The following is a 24,465-nucleotide window of genomic DNA, read 5'->3' as shown; positions in this document are numbered from 1 at the left end:
TTACAAAGGAGAATCCAAAACATCTTTCCCCATCACCTTTTCAAAGTCAAATTTTATTAACATAGCTGTTCCAGTTTAAAAAAAAGCCCAGTGTGCTGAGAGTCATTTGGAGCAAGAAAGGCCCTAGAAGGGACGCAGGGAGTGGGATTCCCATCACTGGGGGTTTTCCAGCCAACAAATGTGAAATTCACATGAATTTTAAGTACCTGGGAAAGTTTCTTCATGGCCATGTGTTTGTTCTTGGCTTACCCCAGTTTCATCAGCAACTTGCAAAAATAAACAACAGTGTCTTTTAAACAACGTGCTTAAAAACCCCCAAATAGATCCTAAGTGATACATTATAAAGGTATATTTTCTTAGCTCCATAAAGGTACCCCTTAAATACTTCTATCACCAATCATAAGCTTAAGATGCTCTTATCCGCTCCCCCACCCCCATTTTGAAAGGTTCTGAAACAGTGACTTTATCACATTCCTAAAAGGACTTCAGTAAAATCACACTACAGTAAAGATGACATTGTAATCAAACTCTTATTTTACATATTTTTAAAGAGAATTTTCAGCCATCGCTCTACCTCGAGAGCAGCTGCTACTGGCTTTTTGCAATCTTGTGTTTTTCTGAATCTGTTTTCCACAGAGCCGAAGACATAATGGTGAACTTCCCTCCCATCTGAAGAGACCCTCCAACGGCAGATGGGTTGTTTGTGTACGTACCTTCGCGCTTGGAAGTGAGGTGCCCCTCTAGGGTTTCCAGAAGCTTCCACTCCAAGGAGATGAAATGCTAACACTGTGGGCCTGGCAGACCTCGAGCCCAGCCAGCTCATCACTTCCCTCTCGGCCTTAGATTTCCCTTTTCCTTTCTTCATTATCCTTGCTGCGGCCTTCTTTCTCTCCCTCCCCCCTCAGCTTTCTCTTTCTTTCTCCCTCCTTCTCTCTCCAACGGAAGCCAGACAGTGCCAGACAGCTTTCCTCCACAGCTGCGGCGCTGAGGAGGCAGGTGACCAACCAAAGTGACCAGTCTTGGGGGCTCATCTGTCAGGGAAATCAAGTTTGCCTGGACCAAGGCTGCGTTCTCAGCTAGGAACAGCTGTCTCTGGGGTGCCCCCTCTCCAGACATCATCATGGGGTGGAGGGGGGAAGATGTAAGACCGTGTCCCGCAGAGTGAATAAACAGGATTTGAAAACTGGGGAGGAGAAGACTGGAGAAGGGGTGGGGAGGAGAAGAAGGCTGGCCTGGTGATGTGTACACGGAGGCACTCTGAAAACACAGCCTTCGAAGGAATGTCCCAGCGGCCTCTCAAAGATGCTGAGATTTGTCAAGACTGTATCGGGTACCTTTACCTGGTGCCAGCCTGGCGGCAGGAACAAAATTTATAGCTATCAGGATGGGGTTTTGAGTTCCCTGGCAATCGGCCCTTGAACCACCCCCTCCCCCAAATGTTTTCCCCAATCGGCCAGAAGTTCTCATTTTACTGTCACGTGCTATAAATTTCAAAAAGAGAAACTACCGTTTGACAAAACACAACAGCTGAGTGGCGACAGCTGGGTGGATATAGCAGTAGGCATAACATTAGGTCCAGAGAGAAAGCTCCAACAGGTGGGGGTGGATAAAAAGAGAAAGGAAGTTTTAAGCTTTTCTGGAGGGATTGGGGGAGTAGTCTGAAGCTGATCTTGGCAAGAAACGAAATCTGGAACTGAGAGGGACTCTTCAGAGGTCTGAGAGCCCCAGTGGCCTCAGTGTCTCTCCTTTTTCTGAACAAATACATCTTGAAGAAGAGGAAGGATTAAAAGAGACCAAATGCTTAGACCGCATGTAAAACAAAACACATTTACCCATGTGATGATGGATTCCCCATCAAACAGCTTTTCCTTCCGAGGGTCAGAAGGCATCTGATACGGTGCGTGCAGATCCGACTCTCTAAGACAAATGCTACTTGCAAGTGGAGTGAAATAGATAAGATGTAAGAACCAAACCTGTTGGAGTCTACCTCTGACTCTGTCAGAGCAGACAGACACTGGGAACATGTCACTGAACTTTCTGATTCATGGTCTAGATCTTTGCGTGTTCTTGGCCATCATTTCCTCCTAGGGATGGATGGCTGAAAAAATCAAAATCTACCATGATCCTGAGATGAGAGGTACAATGTGTTAACCTAATTATTACAACAGCAATTATATAACCAATCTATTAAAGTGACATGTAGGTTGAAAATACATTAAGGTTTTGAGCACAGGAAATTTATTTTTTCTCTATAATATAGTTCAAATCTCTAACTATTTTTAGCTTTATGATAGAGGTTTTTGAAAATCCCAAATGACTTTTTCTTTAAATTTGCTTGTGATGCTAATTCTTAGGAAGTCCATTAGGGGAAAATAATTTTTTTTTTCTTCCTCTTAAAAGAACTACCCAAAACCTTCATGAAAAAGTGGCGTAGTGATCTACCCAAGCTGAGTGGAAATGTGTTATCTTGTCTTATCTCTATGGATGAGTGTAAACCTTTATGTGACCTAATCAGTTACTCTCTCAACACTCCCTGGTGGAGGCTGACAACTGTATTTGCACCATATACGGTGCAAGGAATACAGTGAAGTGATAGCAGAGGAGCAAGGTGAATGACCCTCTGGTCTGAGGAAGAAAGGGGATGAAGTGAAGGATTTTTGTTTGGCTTTGTTTTAATAACAAAGATGTATCCAAGGTGTTCCAAGGACGACAACTCCCCCCTGCTCCCTCCTCTGTCCTTCAACACCCACTCCCCTGCAATATACACCGCTTGATGCCTTCCTGCCCACTGTGCCCGCTCTGTTGCAAGACTGTTGTGAGCTTCCTAACTGCTGAGATTATTGTCACATACTGTGTCTGTTGCTTGGTTGGTTCTGATTACAGTATGACAGATTTTGGTCCCTGATGTAGGTTAAAAGACACATTTTAATTTCATCATGCTTCAGATTGCCCTATTATTCCTTCCAACATGTGTTCCCATTATGCAGATTAAAGCATGAGAAAAGTGAGGCATGGGTGCTTTAATTCAAAGACCTCAAGGGAGTTGTAAGAACTCAGAAGCAAAAATGACTATGGTTTTCCCGTTCTTACTTGCACAGCTTCCCTGGTATGATACTAGTTACGGACAGACTGGAGTGCACTCTGAAAATGTGGCACCGGAGCAAAACATGACTCTCAAGTGTCAAATATCCAACAGTTGTACTTTCAGGTTGGCCACGGAGGAGTTTGCCTGAGTCCTCACTTAGAATCCCTCCCACCATGAGTTATGTGTCTAGGGGCCTATTCCTTTCCCCCCTCTTAGTGTGAAAAGTGTTAGTCATTCAGTCGTGTCCGACTCTTTGCAAACCCATGAACCGCGGCATGCCAGGCTCCTCTGTCCATGGAATTCTCCAGGCGAGAATACTGGAGTGGGTAGCCATTCCCTTCTCCAGGGGATCTTCCCAACTCCAGGATCGAATATGGGTCTCTCTCTTGGTCTCAGTTTTTTTCATCTTTGAAATGGGAATAACATATAACATAACTACCATTATCTCTTAGATAGCTGGGAGGATTAAATTATATAAAATAAAAGAGATTCCCTAGTGTAGCGTCTAGGAGCTGGAACTGGCAGATGGGTAAGAAAAAAGAAAGGCAGTGCTAATCCTTTTCTCCTTGCAGCATTAAAGTTTTCACTGATACTTCTAAGGCCAGCAGCCCTAACCCAGCGGGGGAAGAAGGGTACAGTTTATACAGGACAGGTCCTGAGCAGGTGGCAGGTGACAAGGGCTCCATCCCTTTTGATCAAGTCAGTTTCCAAAGAGAAAGTCAAAATGAACCCTAACTGCCACCACCAGGAGTTCTCACCGTCTATCACCAGCTCAGTGCATTTCCATTCACAGAGATGCTTCCAAAGTCATCTCTGAATGAATGGGGAAGCCATCTCACAGAACCCGAAAGAGCTGAGGTCCCAGACCAAGATATTCAAAAAGCAAGGCGTGACGATGAGGACACCTGCAAGCGCCCGTACCGCTGCGATGGGCAGTTTTAGGGGAGGGATGACAAGTGTCTTCTTCGCTCCTGCCGCAGGTACCACGGTGCCCCTTCGCGTCAGTTCACACACCAGCTGGGAGCCAGCAATGCCATCCATAAGTTTCCACACAGTTTCTACCGATTGCAGCTGCAACCCTTCTCAGCCAGGGATTTGAAAAGCCACGGCTATCGATAACTTCAAACCTCATGCTCTTCGTGTTCATGACAACAAAGTTTGCTGAACTGAATGATTATGGAGGAAAATTCTGGTTTTTGTTGTTCTCCCAGGGCACACTGGCATATCCTGCTTCCTAAACTGCAGTGATTCATCACGACCCTAGGCAGCCAATCACGGGTGGGTCACCGTGGAAGGGGGTGAGGGAGCAGCTCAGCTGTCCGGATAATACATGTCACTCCGGGCTGCTGTCACCCTCCCCCACAGATGCCTTGTATGTCTTGACATACAAGAAAATGTGCTGGGATAAGTCACAGTCAGAAGAAAGCTCTGAATCAGATAAATATACCTACACAGAACAACCCCTGATGACACTGCATGAAGCAGAAGGCTGCATCTTGGGACAAAGGGTCCCTCATCTGAAATCAGGGTTAACCAGCATATTTCTGAGTGGAGTGGAGGTTCAGACACACACACACACACACACACACACACACACACACTCACACTGTCTCTCTCTCTTACATGTACATCCAGCTTCCATCTCAGTCTGACCTCTGAAGATGAGTACTGTGGGATCAGAAAGGTGTTTCAGCTCCAGGACACTTCATTTCAATTCTTAATGGGCTACAGCCCTGAAACCTCACATACGCGTTCCTTCCTCTGACACCCTCTTCCCCATGTCAGTTAAACAAAATGCCATGTATCTTAATCCTCTCCAAAAACCACTGCCTCATCTTTTCTACAGAATAAAAGTCACTGTGAGTTCAGAAAAATTCCCAAAGCCAGTAATAACCAAGAAGGAAGCAATCAATGGTGTGATGAAAGGAGAACCCACCTCCCCACCCTCAACATATCCCCCAGGAATCACCAAAATGTAGAAAGAAATTCAATGAAGGCTAATCAAGATGATCTAAGATGTTACTGCCACAGACTGAAATATACTTGTTACCGTTGGAAGAAGGGCAGATAAATGCTGTGGGAGCCGCAGGAGATGCTTCTTAACAAACTGCTTTCTGTTAAAGACTTTTTATAGAAACCTCTACAACAGAAAGTGAGTCTGATGTTTCTGGTTTTCTCACCGTCACGGTTATACCAAATCGAGGCATGTTTTTTGTGGACAGATTCTGACCCCCTAAACACGGAGAGATCATTCCCAGGTATCACACTTGCTTTTGGATTTTACCTTCTTTTCATCAACCTAGGTGTTTCCAGGGCTGCGAGCAATGAACTTTCTATCAGCCACATTTTCACTTAATTAACCACCCTGATTACAATAATTAGTATTGATTCACTCTTCCAATGACTTCCTAGGTATTCCAGCACAATCTGCACTTGTTCTAAAGTTCTAGATATGAATATTAACCAAAGGCCTTTCTTTGTTTTTCAGCCCCAAAGGGATATTATGCAATTGTATGCACTCATATTTTGAAAAGGAAAAACTGCGAGGTTTCATTTTCACAAATAAAAGAACTCTTTGGACGTTGAGGTTACAGATCTCGCAGGCTGTGGCCTGCTGAACACAGAGCATATTCCCGAGGCTCCTGTGTGCAAGGACTCGGCTGCGACCGTGACTCTGTTGAAAGAAGCCATTTTCCCAGTTTGACTCTTCTGTTCCTTTTCTGCAAGTCTGGATTTAGGATTAAAGTTCACTTTGACATTTGTTTAGGTCACCTTGGAAGGGAATCATCCCTACACAGAAGTTGGGGGCAGGATACAGATTACATATCTTGTTACTGTTGCGGAAATAGATATAGACAAGTTGGCCAACTTCTGCCATCTCCCACTCCCCCGTCAGGCTAGAGGACAAGATAGCTGTGTGTTGGATGCTGGAATGGGGGCCGCAGAATTCTGGAAGCTGGTAATGATTGGGTCAAAGCACGAGTGGGTAGGGGGTTCCCTTGTTCTTGGACCTAATGTGATCACCCAGGGATTAAAGTGAATAGATCACAGATGAATGATTATAATTTAGTCAAAAATTTAACATGGAGTTTTCTAAGGTATTTTTTATTTCAGTGTGCTTCTGACAGGCAGCTGGGAAACACAGGACACTACTTTTTTCCCCCCAAATCACAAAAAAAATTGCTTTGTGACCTTTGTTTTAGGAAAAAAAATTTCCCATGAAAGCAGAATCTAGGTGTGCTGGTAACAGTGGGCCAGTTTCAGATAGAAAGCTTCACCAATTACCTTTTATAAGCTCATCCAAAAGCAATTATTGGCATACCCAATGGAATGAGCCGTTCATATCCCTTTGGAAGTAAGAGAACATAATCATAAAATCCACTCTACTTACAATGGATAACTTTAAAAATATAATTATTCTACAGATACGTTATGGGTTCAGCCAGGCTCTGAAAATATTATCAATAGAACATTTATGTTTGAGAAGGCAATTTATTGAGCTTGCAACATGAATTTTCACAATTTTGTATTAAATATAACATTTCAGCCTAAGTTTGAAAAACTGAAATGCACGTCCAAACTCTGAAAAATAGTTAATGTTTCATAGCTGGTTTTATAAGGACTACATCTTGCTCCTATTTACTGGGAACATCACTAATCTGAACACAATATAATCCAAGAAGAAATATTTGTAATTAAATATATCTGTCTTTTAAAATTTGCCCTTTAAAATAATTTCCCTTCTGTTTTTAAGAATTAGGTTCTAAATCTTGATGAATTTACGAATATTTTTCAATCTACTGCTCTGGCACAAACAGCTAATTAAAGCAAAACATTAAAATGTTCGAAAAGATATATTCTTTATGGAAACAAATGTCAGTGACATGACTTTCATGTATATCAATTACCATTTAATCTTCTAGCATCAGTTCCTTTATATCTAATGTGAGAATAAAAATGTTTTTAATGTTGGAGAAGTTTGAAACTGATTTTTCTATTTTCTCTTTTTGAAGTCTCACTGTTTTCACCTGAGAAACCAGTGCCCATGTTATAAAGGGAAAGATTTTTGAAGATGTGAGACACGTTTGCCCTGCATATAAATGCATTTTATAAGCACATAATCATATATCAAAAATCAATATATTCTGTAGAGACCTTTAACTTAACAATTTAACAGGCTGGCTAGTGATAGTTTGTGACCAAAATTAGGAGGGCAAAAGTTCTCACTTGTCCTTGAATTTCTAAACTGTTTATCTACCTGGATGCCAAAAGAGGAGGCAGACACCAAAAATCATAATTTACTTAAACATTAGAAATATTCCTCTTAACTTTGTTTTAGTGCTATGTTCCGTATAAGTCCACCGAACAGGCATATTTTAAATCCCCAAGCATTAAATACTGTAGAGGCATGTCTGATAACAAGGTATTTGCTAGAATGATAATGGTATTACAAGCGGTCTCAATCAATGAGTTTCTTTCTGTAGTTTAACAGAGAGGTAAGTAATAAATCTCTAACTTAATCCAACCAACATAGCTGCAAAATGCAAAAAGCCCTACGAATGGCAGATATTAAATTTTTTAAACGCACAAAACCACAAACAAGCAGTCCTAAAAGCTCTTCAATCTGGATAGTCTATACAAACAAGATTAAAACAGATAAAAAGGGTGTTGAGAAAGAAGAAGAAGAAAAAAAAAAAACCCAGACATGCATTAAGCTAGTTTGACAGCTCCATTGTTCAACGGGTCCCATTGTCAGACCCATAGATGTATTCAGTGCTACAATGTCTGCTAGCAAATAAACAAAAGACTACATTTTTCAAAGCAGGATGCCAATTCTATCATAATTCTTTCTCTGCTTCCCAAAAGGTGGCTCATTCTTGGTAAGCGGTAGGACCCTTACACAGATGCAGGAAACAAATATTTGCTTTCAATACAGAGGGACCCAGGACGCCATGCATGAATAGAGGTCTTTAAACAGGTACACATTTTGGCAAACAGGATAAAGTGATCCAAACCTGGTAACACAGAAGGACTATTTAGGTAGGCTAAGTCCAGATTAGAGCGGTATCTGGAACGCAAGTCTAATATGGAGTCTCCTTAGCTCCTTTCTCGCTGAGTATTCCATGCAGAGTGCATAATAATGAAAGAGGCTTAGACATTGCAAAGGAAAAGACAAACCCAGAGCCAGATTCGGAGCCTTTAAAATTATCCACTGGCCGCGCACAAATAGCAGCAAGCAAATACATGATATGCTTGCAAAAGGCAACTCCTGCAAATATAACTCGTCCACAGGAGTCCTTCTCCTTTCTCTCGCTTGCTCTCTCTTTCTCCCAATCTCTTGGTCTCGATTTCATTTCCCTCTTCCCCCTCTCGCTGTCTCTCTAGATTCTTTTTTGTTTCTTTCTTCTAAGATAAGGAAGCTACTTGATTCTGACCGTGATGACAGTCTCGGCCAGCTCTGGAAACTAGCAAGACATACATTAAAACAAAGAACACAGCAACATACCTTAAAAGCAGCTCTTCATTTCTCATAGTAACAGCGGATTTGGGACAGCGCATGCTTTCTGCACAGATACACTGATAGTCTCAACAAAAGCCAGTTCAGAAGTGCGCTCCAACATCAGTGCCACAGTAACTGTCACTAACGCGCGCCCCCCCTCTCTCTTTCCCTCTCTCTCTCTCCCTCCCTTCTCTTTCTCTCTCTCTTTCCTCACTCTCTTCTCTAGTCAAATTCTGAATGGTAGAGCAAAGGGGCTCCTGCAGATCCACTAAGTAGAAATAATCCTCTCTGACAAGTTATGTTGTCTAAGCATATTTTTACATTAATACACTGTGCTGCCTATAGGGGTCTTGCTTGCATTCGCTTGAGCCTGGCTGGTGTGAGTTCTCCTAATTACCATCTTCAGAAATTGGAAAGAAAAATAAGTCACTCATTTACCTCTTTGTCTTATACATTTCATAGCAAGAGCAAGTACATGTTTTCTCTTTGCCATCCACTGTCAGCAAGCCTCACAGATGACTCACAGAAGATGTGGGTGGGTCAGGGTGCTAAAAAGGAATTTTTGCTTCTCTTTTTTGGGACGCTGAATTCACAGCTGGATTCATCTCTTCCTCGCCCCTTGTCCTCAGAAAGAGTGACAAGGTCAAGACCCTTAGCCCCACTCTGGATTGAGGATGGGGAAGACAGAGGTTAAAGAAACTTGGAAAGATTTTAACTCTGTGAGCACCAGAGTTCTTGGAGGTCAGGGCATAACCCACCTGAAGCAGGACTTCTAAAAGAGGTAGGCGATGCAAAGATTGTTTGGTCATCCTGAAATTGTAATGATCAGTGGAGCATCTGCCCCAAAAGACCAATTAGAATGCTCTTTTCCAAAATAAGAAAAAAATGCCTGCTTCCGTACTTCATTATCCTCACTGGGCTTAGCATATACAGTTAGCCAAGGAAATACATACTGTACTTCTGCTTATTGGAATTATAAGAATTCCAGGCATATTAACCAAGTAAAACAGTAAGTTAAACACACACAGGAAAGACAAGATGCTATGGATGGAATAGTCAGTTGTCCAAAACTGCAAATGAAGGCTTTGCTCCAGAAGGTGTGGGCTGATTGGAAGCCAAGAATGCGCTCAGCTTGGATGGAGTGACACAGAACACAGCCTGAAACAGAGCTGACTCTCTGAATACTGGTTTCCTCACTCCCGGGGTCCAACACTTCACCTGTTCTCATCAGCACAATCGTGAATCTCAGTAATAATCTGGAGTCAAAGTATTTACAGGAACAAGAGTGGGGTGGGGAAAATCATGGTGCGTCCCATTATCCTCTCTTTTGGAGATCTGGAATGCACCCAATATCTTTTTTAAAACATTTTTTAAAATGTGGACCATTTTTTAAAGTCTTTACTGAACCTGTTATAATATTGCTTCTGCTTTTTATGTTTTTTGTTTTATTGGGGGGCACTGAGCGTGGGGGATCTTAGCTCTCCCACTAGCGATTGAGCCTGTACCCCCTTTGCTGGAAGGGGACGCCTTACCTGCTGGACCACCAGGGAAGTACCACACCCCCAGGATCCTCCTAGATCTCTGACCTCTGAACTCAGTCTTGCCCCACAGATAAGGAAACAGAGATGTTCTAGAGGGTGAGGATGATGCTTTCAGGGTTACTGCCCAGTAATCACCCTTAGTTTATCAACAGGGCTGATGATAACAAGCAACAGTGACTGAAAGCAGTCCCCATTCCCATTTCTAGATGGCAAGAAGATCCCACGATGGATCACTGGACTGGGGTCAGAGAATGAAGACACAGCTCTGTCCTTAAAACAAGCGTATTTTCACATTGCCTTCCTTCATCATCACGTCTCAGAGTTAAGAGAGCGAATATATAAAAATGAAGGACATTGCGAGGGAGACATACTATGTACAATCGAAGGTACTCTTTTGGAGCACGATCAACACCACATAAATGATTTGGAACCAGAGACCCTGCAGGGAGAAGGTTCTGAGCTATCTCCCTAGTCACCTGTGTTGAGGGCTGAGGCAGGGGTCACCTCCCCTCTCTAGAGCTCTCTTTGCCCTGCAGATAAACAGGGGCAACAAATGCTCATTTGTTTTATATTTTTAATTAATTTGTTTTCATTGATCATTTAATTAATCATTTATTATTAATAAATAATATATTTATTATTTAGTGTATGTCACTCATATCACCCCGCTGCGCTGGGTCTTTGTTGCTGCCTGTAGGTCTTCTCCGGTTTCAGTGAGTGGAAGCCACTCTTGGTTGCAGTGAACGGGCTTCTCATTTTGGTGGCTTCTCCTGTCGAGGAGCAGAGGCTCTGAGCGGGCGGGCTTCCGTGGTTGTGGCACCTGGGCTCAGCTGCCCTGCGGCATGTGGAATCTTCCCAGACCAGGGATCAAACCCATGTCCCCTGCATTGGCAGGCAGATTCTTAACCCTTGGATCACCAGTGAGTCCTGCTCAGTTATTTTGAAGCCCTGGAAGTATGTATAATGAAGCAATGGGTTCTGTTACTGCAAATATTCGCAAAAAGTGGAATGAGTGGCCTGACACAGGCCATGGTTTTGTGCATCAGAGCCAAGTAAAAATACCCTGCTCTGACACAAAACCCTATTTTAATACTTCCACGCAATTTCTGACAGGGCTAAACTCCAAGGCAAGTACTAACACGTCGCACTAATGCATTTGCTAATCCATAAATAGATTCTTAGCACTGGAAGCCAGGGCTGCTGTGCATGGGGCTATTCCTCTAGTGAAATGAATTATGGATCCGGAGTGGCAAGGACTGGGATGGAATCAAACCATTAAATATTTTATATTTCCTCAACTTCCATTTGAGTTTAGGGACCTAAATAATGAGAAAGCTACTGAGGTAAGCGTTTAGTGCTTATCCAAACACCAGTAAGGTGACACATTGGGGGTCTTACACTTGCCAGTTGCCTGAGCTGAACTTGGGGATAGAAATATCAGTGAATATAAGGCAGGTGTTTCATACTGCATAGGCAGTGTTTGTATTCTTAATCCACCCAACAGAATAAACTCCATTTAGTTGATTCTTAATAAGAGTTTGTGAAATAAAGGAATGAATTGTTTTTAACACTTGAGAAGACTTTTATTTTCCATATTCCTTTATGTGCTCACGTGCTCAGTCATGTCTGACTCTTTGCAACCCCATGAACTGCAGCTTGCCAGGCTCTTCCTTCCGTGGAATTTACCAGACAAGGATACTGGAGTGGTAGCCATTTCGTTCTCCAGGGCATCTTCCTGACCCAGTGATCGAACCTGAGTCTCCTGCATCTCTTGTATTGGCAGGTGGATTCTTTACCACTGTGCCACCTGTAGTTGCCTTAACAATTCTGGGGTGGGGCAACACTTCTTCCTCTAATTCAAGCATTCCACCGGCACAGCTCACAGCCCTGAGAAGGCCTTCCCTGACACTTGGCGTGTTTCCCTGATGAATCCCTACAACACTGCAGGGTGTGCAGGCTGGTCTGGTTACCTGCTCTGCTGAAAAAGTTCAGGCGCAGAAACAATGCCCACAGAAGGTGGAAAATGACAGAGCGTGGGAGCCCTGTCTGGGCCCCTGTTCTTTCCGCTGGGTTGCAGTGTGACTCAGCAACCCCACTCTACCCAGGGGTAACAGACACACCTGGGAAGGCATGCCTTTTGAGTGGTATTGTAATGAAGAACTTCACACTTTTCAAATGTGATACGAATAACCTTAGAGCAGCAGTCTAACCTTCTTGGCACCAGGGACCAGTTTCATGAAAGACAATTTTTCCAAGGACTGGGGGCGGGAGAGGGGTGGGGGAGTGGTTTCCAGATGATTCAAATGCATTACATTTATTGTGCAGTTTATTTCTATCATTATTACATTTGCTCCACCTCAGATCACTAGACATTAGATCCTCAAGGTTACCTATCTTAGAGGACAGATAGTAAATGAATAAAAAATTGATTCAAAAGTTGTGTCTGGGCTACTAGTATTTATCAGTTTCTTTCAAACTTTATTTCAAATACAGTTTGAGTTGAAACTAGACAGACTAAGCACTTTTGGAGACCAATTTTTTGAGGTCATCTACTATAGGAATTAATTTTTAACAACCCTGATGATTATTAAATTTGGTTTGTAGGTGAAAGTTTTTAAGGGGATAAGGATTATAGCAGTAATTAGCAAAGAAAAACAACAAAAGCTATTTCAATGCTCTCTATATCCAAAAAGTTTGCTATTAACTGTAGAAATTAATTGTGGAGCTAATAATGCAAGCTTGGTGAGGGAAAAACTGGAGAGGTACAGCAATTGAGAAGTATGGAGTTCAGCTGAGAATCAGCTAGATTTCGTGACCTTTCTAAATATGCGCTTCCTAAAAAAAATGTTTAAAGCTGTATTATGTGTGAGTTTCTTTATATTGTAGGTAATTTCTTGGATTAAAAAGCCAAATTTCCAAATCCAACAAAGACGAATTCAACTTTTTTCTGCCTTCTATGCCTTGACTTTGCATTTTGGGGATACTAGAGACTTCCCTGCTGGTCCAGTGGTTAAGAATCTGCCTTTAAAAGCAGGGGATGTGGGTTTAAGCCCCGATTGAGGAACTAAGATCCCACACGCCATGGGGCAGCTAAGCCCATGTGTTGCAACTACTGAGCCTGCACACCACAACTACAGTGAGTCTGTGGCCTACAATGAAAGGTCTGCACGATGCAGTGAGGATCCTGTGTGCCACAACTAAGACCCAATAATAACCAAATATAAATAAATAGGTATATTTTAAAAAAATAAAAGGATGGGACTCTAAAAAACATCTAGTTTGCTCCTCAGATTCCCACCAAAATAGAACCATCTAGGAATGTGGAGGCACTGAAGATGTTAAATCTATTTAGTTGCTAGTTTCAGATACTGCTGTAGGCCATTCAGGCTGCTAAAGCAAAATACCACAGACCTGGGGCCTTGAAGCAGCAGATGTTTATTTCTCACGGCTCTGGAGGCTGTAAAGTCCTAGATCAAGGCACCAGCCCAGTCAAGTTCTGATGAAGGTCCTCCTCCTGGTTCATAGTGGGCATCTCGTTGCTTTGCCCTCAGGTGGTAGAGGGGTGAGGGGTCTCTGTGGGGTTTCCTTTATGAGAACACTAATCCCATGCATGAAGATTCCACCCTCATGACTTAATCAGGAGACCCCACCTCCTAATGCATTGGGCATTGAGCTTTCAACATATGAAATTTGTTGGGGTGGGGGTGGGGGTGGGGGGTTGTCACAAACATTCAGACCATAGCAGACATCAAGAATTGCCAGGCTGAACTAAGAAACTTACCGCATTGTTATGAAAGGTGGAAAGAACACACAAAGTCTGTGAAGCAAATACGAAGCGACAACCAAGGTCTACGAGAAATGGATTTGCTGCAAACCTGTCCATGACCCGTAGGAAGTGCTCAGTAAAGTGTTAAGTGTGTGTGTGAGGGTGTGGGTTTCCATCTAGAGCTGATGTCAAGCAGAAGACACAAAGTTCCCCTGACCAGCTCTAAGCCTCTGAGGAAGGGTGTCCATGGACAGAATGAGGCAAAGCAGTGAAATCTGCACACAGGAACCAGAATGAATGGAACACGGGAACCATCCTGTGCTTTCAGACCCCATGCTCCCTCCTGCCTTGAGAGGAAAGACCTCCAAAGCTCCAAGGATACAAGGATCACAAATCACTACTTGACACAAAAAATTGACAGTTGGTTTAATGTAAGACCTTGGCAGCCTTAGCAAAGAAAGGATTTGATGGTAATCTGAAGATCTATGTAACCGGAGTTCCTCTCACTTGAAGACTCAAAAAGCACCTCCAAGTCATGCCTAAGAAACAGCTGTCACTGTGAGCAACCCAGGGGCCCCACGTTCCACACGGATATTCCTTCTCCAAGCGGTGGAATGACATACTCGTTTGCAAAATGGAGATATTTTGCTAGAAGTGGGGCATGGGGATGAGTAATTAGGAAGAATAATTGTAAAGCCCCTTCAAAAGATCAAGTGTCATATTTATCAATGAGTAGGTGTAAATAATAAACCACGAAATACTTAGAGCTCTGAGAAACCACTTGAAAATAGACCCTAGATAAATTTAAGAGGTTTTATTATTACGAAGAGTAATAATAACTTGCTTTCTATAGACAAGCGGGGCTGAGAAAAGATACCACGAAATGAGTTTGGAGATCTATTTCCATGTAGGTAGGTCTGTGAAAGACAAAGAGAAGAAAGTCAAAGATTTCCCATGAAAATGGTTACCATAAGTAAACCTGCTGATAAAGTAACTAACGTTGGCTTGTGAATTCATTGCTTAGTTGCTAAGTCATGTCCAACTCTTTTGTGACCCCATGGATTATAGTCCACCAGGCTTCTCAGTCCATGGGATTTCCTAAGCCAGAACACTGGAGTGGGTTACAATTTCCTTCCCCAGTGTATCTTCCTGACCCAGGGATCAAACCCATGTCTCCTGCATTGACACGTGGCTCCTTAATACTGAGCCACCATGGCTTGTGAACTCATATGACATCATAAACAACATATTCACAATTAAGTGGTCATTTTTGGCCTAAAGTTTTGCCAAGGGCCACCCTAGGGCATACAGGAAATCTTGAGAAAACCACAGGTGAATGAATACATGTAACTTAGGCATTAACATTTGCATGGAAAATGAGCCACTTTTATTATTGCAGTTACAATTGGATGGCATCATCGACTCAATGGACATGACTTTGAGCAAACTCTGGGAGACAGTGAAGGACAGGGAAGCCTGGCATGCTGTAACCCATTGGGTCACAAATAGTCAGAGGTGACTTAGCAACTAAAGAACAACAACAAAGACAGCCACATGCACATACCATCACCTTCTGCTCAGGCTGGCACACCCCAGAAATTCTGTAACTTGGCTATTATTCCATCTGAATGCAGAATTCCAAAGAATAGCAAGGAGAGATAAAAAAGCCATCCTAAGCAATCAATGCAAAGAAATAGAGGAAAACAACAGAATGGGAAAGTCTAGAGATCTCTGCAAGAAAATTAGGGATACCAAGGGAACATTTCATGCAAAGATGGGCACAATAAAGGACAGAAATGGTATGGAGCTAACAGAAGCAGAAGATATTAAGAAGAGGTGGCAAGAATACACAGAAGAACTATACAAAAAAGATCTTCATGACCCAGATAATCACGATGGTGTGATCACCAACCTAGAGCCAGACATCCTAGAATGTGAAATCAAGTGGACCTTAGGAAGCATCACTATGAACAAAGCTAGTGGAGGTGATGGAATTCCAGTTGAGCTATTTCAAATCCTAAAAGATGATGCTGTGAAAGTGCTACACTCAATATGCCAGCAAATTTGGAAAACTCAGCAGTGGCCACAGGACTGGAAAAGGTCACTTTTCATTCCAATCCCAAAGAAAGGCAATGCCAAAGAATGCTCAAACTACTGCACAATTGCACTCATCTCACACGCTAGTAAAGTAATGCTCAAAATTCTCCAGGCCAGGCTTCAACAATACGTGAACGATGAACTTCCAGATATTCAAGCTGGATTTAGAAAAGGCAGAGACACCAGAGATGAAATTGCCAACATCCGTTGGATCATTAAAACAGCAAGAGAGTTCCAGAAAAACATCTACTTCTGCTTTATTGACTATGCCAAAGCCTTTGACAATGTGGACTACAACAAACTCTGGAAAATTCTTAAAGAGATGGGAATACCATACCATCTGACCTGCCTCTTGAGAAATCTGTATGCAGGTCAGGAGGCAACAGTTAGAACTGGACATGGAACAACAGATTGGTTCCAAATAGGGCAAGGAGTGCCTTAAGGCTGTATATTGCCACCCTGCTTATTTAACTTGTATGCAGAGAACATCATGAGAAATGCCAGACTGAATGAAGCACAAGCTGGAATCAAGATTGCTGGGAGAAATATCAATAACCTCAGATATGCAGATAACACCACCCTTATGGCAGAAAGTGAAGAAGGAATAAAGAACCTCTTGATGAAAGTGAAAGAGGAGAGTGAAAGAGTTGGCTTAAAACTCTACATTCAGAAAACTAAGATCATGGCATCTGGTCCGTCACTTCATGGCAGATAGATGGGAAAACAGTGAAAACAGTATCAGACTTTATTTTGGGGGGCTCCAAAATGACTGTATATGGTGACTGCTGCCATAAAATTAAGACACTTGCTCCTTGGAAGAAAAGTTACAACCAACCTAGGCAGCATATTAAGAGGACCCAGAGGAGTGGGGTGGAGAGGAGGTGGGAGGGGGGATCGGGATGGGGAATACGTGTAACTCTATGGCTGATTCATGTCAATGTATGACAAAACCCACTGAAATGTTGTGGAGTAATTAGCCTCCAACTAATAAAAAAAAAAAAAGAAAAAGAAGCAGAGATGTTACTTTGCCAACAATGGTCCATCTAGTCAAAGCTATGGTTTTTCCAGTAGTCATGTATGGATGTGAGAACTGGACTATAAAGAAAGCTGAGAGCCGAAGAATTGATGCTTTTGAACTGTGGTATTGGAGGAGACTCTTGAGAGTCCCTTGGACTGCAAGGAGATCCAATCAGTCCATCCTAAAGGAAATCAGCCTGAATATTCATTGGAAGGACTGATGCTGAAGCTGAAACTCCACTACTTTGGCCACCTGATGCGAAGAACTGACTCATTAGAAAAGACCCTGATGCTGGGAAAGATTGAAGGCAGGAGGAGAAGGGGACGACAGAGGATGAGATGGTTGGATGGCATCACCAATTCAGTGGACATGAGTTTGAGTAAACTCTGGGAGTTGGCGATGGACAGGGAGGCCTGGCGTGTTGCAGTCCATGAGGTCACAAAGAGTCGAACACGACTGAGCTACTGAACTGACTGAACTGACTGACTACTCTCTATAGTTTTCTATGGCCATGCAGAGTTTGGTGCACTTGGGCATCTGTCTTTCTCAGTGGTTTTGATTCTAGGAATTATAAGACTTGAACAGCACAAGCATGTTGAAGATCAGGGTGCAGCAGGTAGATTTCCTGATGGGCAAGTGAGACCAAGGTGGGGATTCACATGATTACACGACAGAGATGAAACAGAAACCCAGATGGTCTGGAAAAGATGGTTTTGAAACGACCACGACAGCTCTTTTAGAATACGCAGGTGCTTTAAATGTTACCTTTCTTTATAAATATCACTCTCTGAAATGAGATTATCTACTTATTTTCTTGCTTATGATCTCTTCCCTCCGTCTGAACTGAAGCTGCATTAAAGCAGGAACTCACTCCATTTTTATCATCACTTTAGGCCAATGTGTGGCATATGTTGGACCCTTAATAAATATTTGGTTCAAGAGCTAAATTTCTTTGTGAAACCCATTTCTTATTAAGTGACCCAAACTCAGCGGCTTACAGCTACATGACATGACTTGTGAAATAAGTACCACATTCAGCTGGGAGCAGTCACTCTGTTAGACCTGGAAAGGGACAGAAAGCTGCATAAGGCCCTGCTCTGACTTTAAGAACTTGATCAATTCATTGAGATGGAATGATCATCTTGATGTTTTACTATTTTTTTAAACTTTGTTGCTGTTGTTATTTAATCGCTAAGTTGTGTCTGACTCTTTGTGACCCCATCAAAGGTTTCCGGCCACACTCTTCTGTCCATGGGATTCTCCAGGCAAGGATACTGGAGTGGGTAGCCACTTCCTTCTCCAGGGGATCTTGCTAACCCAGGAACTGAACCCATGTCTCCTGCTTGGCAGGTGGATTCTTTACCGCTGAGCCACCAGGGAAACCTTTTCTAACTTTAAGGCACCATTTACATGGGTGAATAGAAAATAAAGTGATAAATGATACATTTCCCTTGTTACTTTCCATCAGTGCTGAAGTTTGGGAGTTGACAAATTGCAAGCAGGTAGGACCAGGCTCAAAATTCTCCAAGCCAGGCTTCAACAGTACGTGAACCATGAACTTCCAGATGTTCAAGCTGGATTTAGAGAAGGCAGAGGAACCAGATATCAAATTGCCAACATCCACTGGATCATCGAAAAAGCAAGAGAGTTCCAGAAAAACATCTACTTCTGCTTTATTGACTATGCCAAAGCTTTTGACTGTGTAGATCACAACGAACTGTGGAAAATTCTTAAAGAGGGGAGAATACCAAACCACCTGACCTGCCTCTTAAGAAATCTGTATGCAGGTCAAGAAGTAACTGCTAAAAGTGGACATGGAACAACAGACTGGTTCCAATAGGGAAAGGAGTACGTCAAGGCTGTATATTGTCACCCTGCTTATTTAACTTGTATGCAGAGTACATCATGAGAAATGCCAGACTGAATGAAGTACAAGCTGGAATCAAGATTGCTGGGAGAAATATCAATAACCTCAGATTTTCATATGACACCACCCTTATGGCAGAAAGTGAATAAGAACTAAAAAGCCTCTGGATGAAAGTGAAAGAGAAGAGTGAAAAAGTTGGCTTAAAACTCAATATTCAGAAAACTAAGATCATGGCATCTGGTCCCATTACTTCATGGCAAATAGATGGGAAAACAGTGGAAACAGTGTCAGACTTTATTTGTGGGGGCTCCAAAATGACTGCAGATGGTGACTGAAGACATGAAATTAAAAGACGCTTGCTCCTTGGAAGAAAAGCTATGACAAACCTAGACAGCATATTAAAAAGCAGAGACATTACTTTGCCAACAAAGGTCCGTGTAGTCAAAGCTATGGTTTTTCCCGTAGTCATGTATGGACGTGAAAGTTGGATATAAAGAAAGCTTAGCGCTGAAGAATTGATGCTTTTGAACTGTGGTATTGGAGAAGACTCTTGAGAGTCCCTTGGACTGCAAGGAGATCCAACCCATCAATCTTAAAGAAAATCAGTCCTGAATTTTCTGGAAGGACTGATGCTGAAGCTGAAACTCCAGTACTTTGGCCACCTGAGGCGAAGAACTGACTTATTTGAAAAGACCCTGATACTGCGAAAGATTGAAGGCAGGAGGAGAAGGGGATGACAGAGAATGAGATAGTTGGATGGCATCTCTGCCTCAATGGACATGAGTGAGTAAAGTCTGGGAGTTGGTGATGGACAGGGAAGCCTGGCGTGCGGCAGTCCATGGGGTCGCAAAGAGTCGGACACAGTGAGCGACTGAACTGAACTGAGGACCAGGCTTTGAGGATGAAGTGAGTTGACAAAACTTTCAGAATTAAGAGCAGTGGGAGTTGGAGGGTGATTTGTGGGGTATCTTGGAAAAAGTAAATGTCTTTACGGGCAGGGAACCGACATCAGAATCAGTTTAATTTTTGCTTCATTCATTTTCAGTCAACCTGTTTCCCATATTTAACTCTTTATACATATTGGTAGTCACCCCTTTCCCCCTGTGTAGTCCTGTCCTCCTTCCCTGTCAGTTCCCATGATCCCCAGGGATTTACAGCGAGCTATCCCCTGATTGGGAAGGTCCCCTGGAGAAGGGCATGGCAGCCCACTCCAGTATTCTTGCCTGGAGAATCCCACGGAGAGAGGATACTGGTGGGCTACAGTCCACGGGGTCACAAAGAATCGAACACGACTAAAGTGACTTAGCACAGCATGCATATTCCCTTATTAAGTGGCTCAGTGGTAAAAATCTGCCTACCAAGCAGGAGGCACAGGCTTGATGTGCGGGTTGGGAAGATCCCCTGGCAAAAGAAATGGCAACCCATTCTAGTATTCTTGCCTGGGAAATCCCATGGACAGAAGAGCCTGGTGGGCTACAGTCCATGGGGTCGCAAAAGAGTCAGACAGAACTTAGCAACTAAAATAACAACATCCCCTTATAAAGTTTCATCCTCCACCTGCTATTAAAAACAAACCAGTAAATGCTATTAAAGACCATAGACATATTCTCAAGGCAATTCCTAATGAGATGTCTCCTCACTTTCAAAAGTGAATTAGCTTGATTTTGTTCTTTATTGCAGAGATTGACACAAAACTTGACATTGACCTCTCTATTCTTGTCACGATTAAATATTGTTATGGTGGGTACCAGAAATGCACAAAGAACATGACTAGGTCGTGATCATCAAAGGAAAGTTCCTAGAGGCCAAAGGAGGATGAGGCAGAGAGTGGCCCAAAGTCGAGGGAGGAGGGACACCGCATCCTGGACTGAAACCTGCCTGTCTGAAGCCTGGCTCTGGAAAAATGACCCTGGTTTCAGCATGACCCCAAAACAGAGAAGAGCGTGGAGTCAGGGAGATGGCAGGGGAGCCACTGTATAGTTATGAGGCCACGTGGCTGGCAAGATGGGTCTTCTACTCACAGACCACTGCCCATTGGCTGGGCTTGAGGGCCTCCACGTAAGATCAAATCACTCAATCACTAGAGCAATTCAGTAAATTGCTATTATCATCCACATCACACAGATGAGGACATGGGTGCCTGGGAGGTCAAGAGAGGCCCAAGCCGACAAGTACAGTAAAACTGGCAAAGATGGGGGGTGGGACTCAGCTCTTTTCACTGTTTTACATGGTCCAGGTGGTAAGGACCAGGGGAGAAGAGGGGGTCAAGTCACTATAAGAACAACTGAATGGATGGAATGAAGAAAAGGGCTGAGTTAAAGAAAATTCTGATTTTTTTAACCTGGAAAATCTAGCAAATGACAACACTGCTAAGTGAATGGAAACCCCAAAGAGCAGAACAGGGTGGATGGGGAAGATGGTCAGTTTCACTGGGGATGAGCTGAGCTGGAGACCCCTGCAGCTGGGTCTTCCAAGCAGAGGGAATAGTTACAACCACTGCAGGAGTATCAAGGGCAAGGAATGAGAACGGGACCAAGACCAGAATCCCAGGCAGACCAGAATTGGAGGAGAGAGGCAAAGAAAGATGCTCCTCTGAAAGACAGGGTTGAACCCATCACTAAGGAGCTTAAATCTGGCAGGAGAGAGAAAACACATGTATATGAGGTTTTGAGTTACCTTTCCTGCCGTATATGAAATCATGAGTTATATGTTTAGATACTAAGTGAGAAAAGCAGGGCAGTGCAAATCCGATGTAGGAAGATTCAGAAAGTTTCAGGAATCAGTTGAGAACTGGGGCAGTAACTCTAGCAGGCAGCCTGATTTTAAATGGAGGAAGTAGGCTGCTTTCACACCTGTATACTCACTGGAGATGCAGGTAGGGGTGAGGTCGGTGGGGGGAAGTGATCCAATTCAAGAGGTTTTGGATCAAATCCTTGCTTGCTCTGGCCTGACCCTAGCCCAACATTCAGCTACTTGTCCTGAATTTGAGATGGTAGTGACAAGTGCCCTGCTCTTGGTCACCATCTCCTTGAAGGCACAACTAAAATACCAAGAAGGGAGGGGCAGGGGCTGGGGGTCTGCAGTTAGCTTGCAGAACAGGAAAGCAGTTATGCAGAGCAAACTCGCATGCTCCCATAGGCTGGCTGGGTCCACCAGTTCAAAAAGGCAACAGCAAAAGCAGTTTCTGAATATGGCTGTGCATTTGGCCAGACTGGGATTCCAAAAGTTATAAGGAATTGTAAACTCAGGACTTGGGGAGCATATTCCAGGGTCAAGGGTTTTAAACTTTTGAGTTTAAACTTTTCACACACTTAGAAAAAATGACCCATAAATGCTCCCTGAAAATTCAGAGTGAACAGACGCGATGCAAATAGACCCATTCAACTAAACCTTGCATCCGCTTTTAATTCCATAGCCAAGGTGTGATTGGGTGAATATAAACATACAGGAATTAGAATGTTTGTGAGTAAAACCTGCCAGGGAGACAGTGAGTCAACTGAACCAGACTTTCTCTAGAACCCATCTACTGATCACCAACTCAGTCAGTTCACTTCAGTCGCTCAGTCATGTCTGATTCTGCGACCCCATGGACTGCAGCATGCCAGGCCTCCCTGTTCATTGCCAACTCCCGGAGTTTATTCAAACTCATGTCCATCGCATCAGTGATGGCATCCAACCACCTCATCAGGGTCTTTTCAAATGAGTCAGTTCTTTGCATCAGGTGGCCAGAGTATTGGAGTTTCAGCTTCAACATCAGTCCTTCCAAAGAAAATTCAGGGCTGATTTTCTTTAGGATGGACTGGTTGGATCTCCTTGCAGTCCAAGGGACTCTCAAGAGTCTCCTCCAACACCACAGTTCAAAAGCATCAATTCTTTGGCACTCAGCTTTCTTTACAGTCCAACTCTCACATCCATACATGACCACTGGAAAAACCATAGCTTTAACTAGACAGACCTTTGTTGGCAAAGTAATGTCTCTGCTTCTTAATATGCTGCCTAGATTGGTCATAACTTTCCTTCCAAAGAGTAAGTGTCTTTTAATTTCATGGTTGCAGTCACCATCTTCAGTGATTTTGGAGCCCAAAAATACAAAGTCTGTCACAGTTTCCACTGTTTTCCCAACTATTTGCCATGAAGTGATGGAACCAGATGCCATGATCTTAGTTTTCTGAATATTGAGTTTTAAGCCAACTTTTTCACTTTCCTCTTTCACTTTCATCAAGAGGCTCTTTAGGTAGATTTTGGTTTCTGCCATAAGGGTGGTGTCATATGAAAATCTGAGGTTATTGGTATTTCTCCCAGCAATCTTGATTCCAGTTTGTGCTTCATCCAACCTGGCATTTCTCATGAAATACTCTGCATATAAGTTAAATAAACAGGGTGACAATATACAGCCTTGACGTACTCCTTCCCCTGTTGGAACCAGTCTGTTGTTCCATGTCCAGTTCTAAGTGTTGCCTCCTGACCTGCATATAGATTTCTCAAGAGGCAGGTCAGGTGGTCTGGTATTCCTACCTCTTAAAGATTTTTCCAGAGTTTGTTGTGATCCACACAGTCAAAGGTTTTGGCATAGTCAATAAAGCAGAAATAGATGTTTTTCTGGAACTCTCTTGCTTTTTTGATGATCCAACGGATGTTGGCAATTTCATCTCTAGTTTCTCTTCCTTTTCTAAACCCAGCTTGAATATCTGGAAGTTCACGGTTCACGTACTGTTGAAGCCTGGCTTGGAGAATTTTGAGCATTACTTTACTAGCGTGTGAGATGAGTGCAATTGTGCAGTAGTTTGAGCATTCTTTGGCATTGCCTTTCTTTGGGATTGGAATGAAAAGTGACCTTTTCCAGTCCTGTGGCCACTGCTGAGTTTTCCAAATTTGCTGGCATATTGAGTGTAGCACTTTCACAGCATCATCTTTTAGGATTTGAAATAGCTCAACTGGAATTCCATCACCTCCACTAGCTTTGTTCATAGTGATGCTTCCTAAGGTTCACTTGATTTCACATTCTAGGATGTCTGGCTCTAGGTGAGTGATCATACCATCGTTATTATCTGGGTCATGAAGATCTTTTTTGTATAGTTCTTCTGTGTATTCTTGCCACCTCTTCTTAATATCTTCTGCTTCTGTTAGGTCCATGCCATTTCTGTCCTTTATTGTGCCCATCTTTGCATGAAATGTTCCCTTGGTATCTCTGATTTTCTTGAGGAGATCTCTAGTCTTTCCCATTCTATTGTTTTCCTCTATTTCTTTGCATTGATCACTGAGGAAGGCTTTCTTGTCTTTCCTTGCTATTCTTTGGAACTCTGCATTCAAATGGATATATCTTTCCTTTTCTCCTTTGCTTTTCACTTCTCTTCTTTTCACAGCTATTTGTAAGGCCTCCTCAGATAGCCACTTTGCTTTTTTACATTTCTTTTTCTTGGGGATGATCTTGATTCCTGTCTTCTGTACAATGTCATGAACCTCCATCCATAGTTCTTCTGGCACTCTGTCTATCAGATCTAATCACTTGAATCTATTTGTCACTTCCACTGTATAATCATAAGGGATTTGATTTAGGTCATACCTGAATGGTCTAGAGGTTTTCCCTACTT

The 24,465-nt window shown here is 42.9% G+C and overlaps 1 protein-coding gene across 3 annotated transcripts in view; it reads right to left on the bottom strand.

The window, feature by feature from the left end:
• CELF2 (CUGBP Elav-like family member 2) overlaps nucleotides 1–24,465 on the bottom strand; it is a 545,942-nt gene that overhangs the window by 312,112 nt on the left and 209,365 nt on the right. The gene's annotated exons all lie outside the window — the stretch shown is intronic.

This window comes from Muntiacus reevesi, chromosome 2 (assembly GCF_963930625.1).
Source record: "Muntiacus reevesi chromosome 2, mMunRee1.1, whole genome shotgun sequence".
Lineage (NCBI taxonomy): Eukaryota > Metazoa > Chordata > Mammalia > Artiodactyla > Cervidae > Muntiacus > Muntiacus reevesi.
Note: the sequence above shows the minus strand (reverse complement) of the source record. Positions and strands in the feature narration are given on the sequence as shown.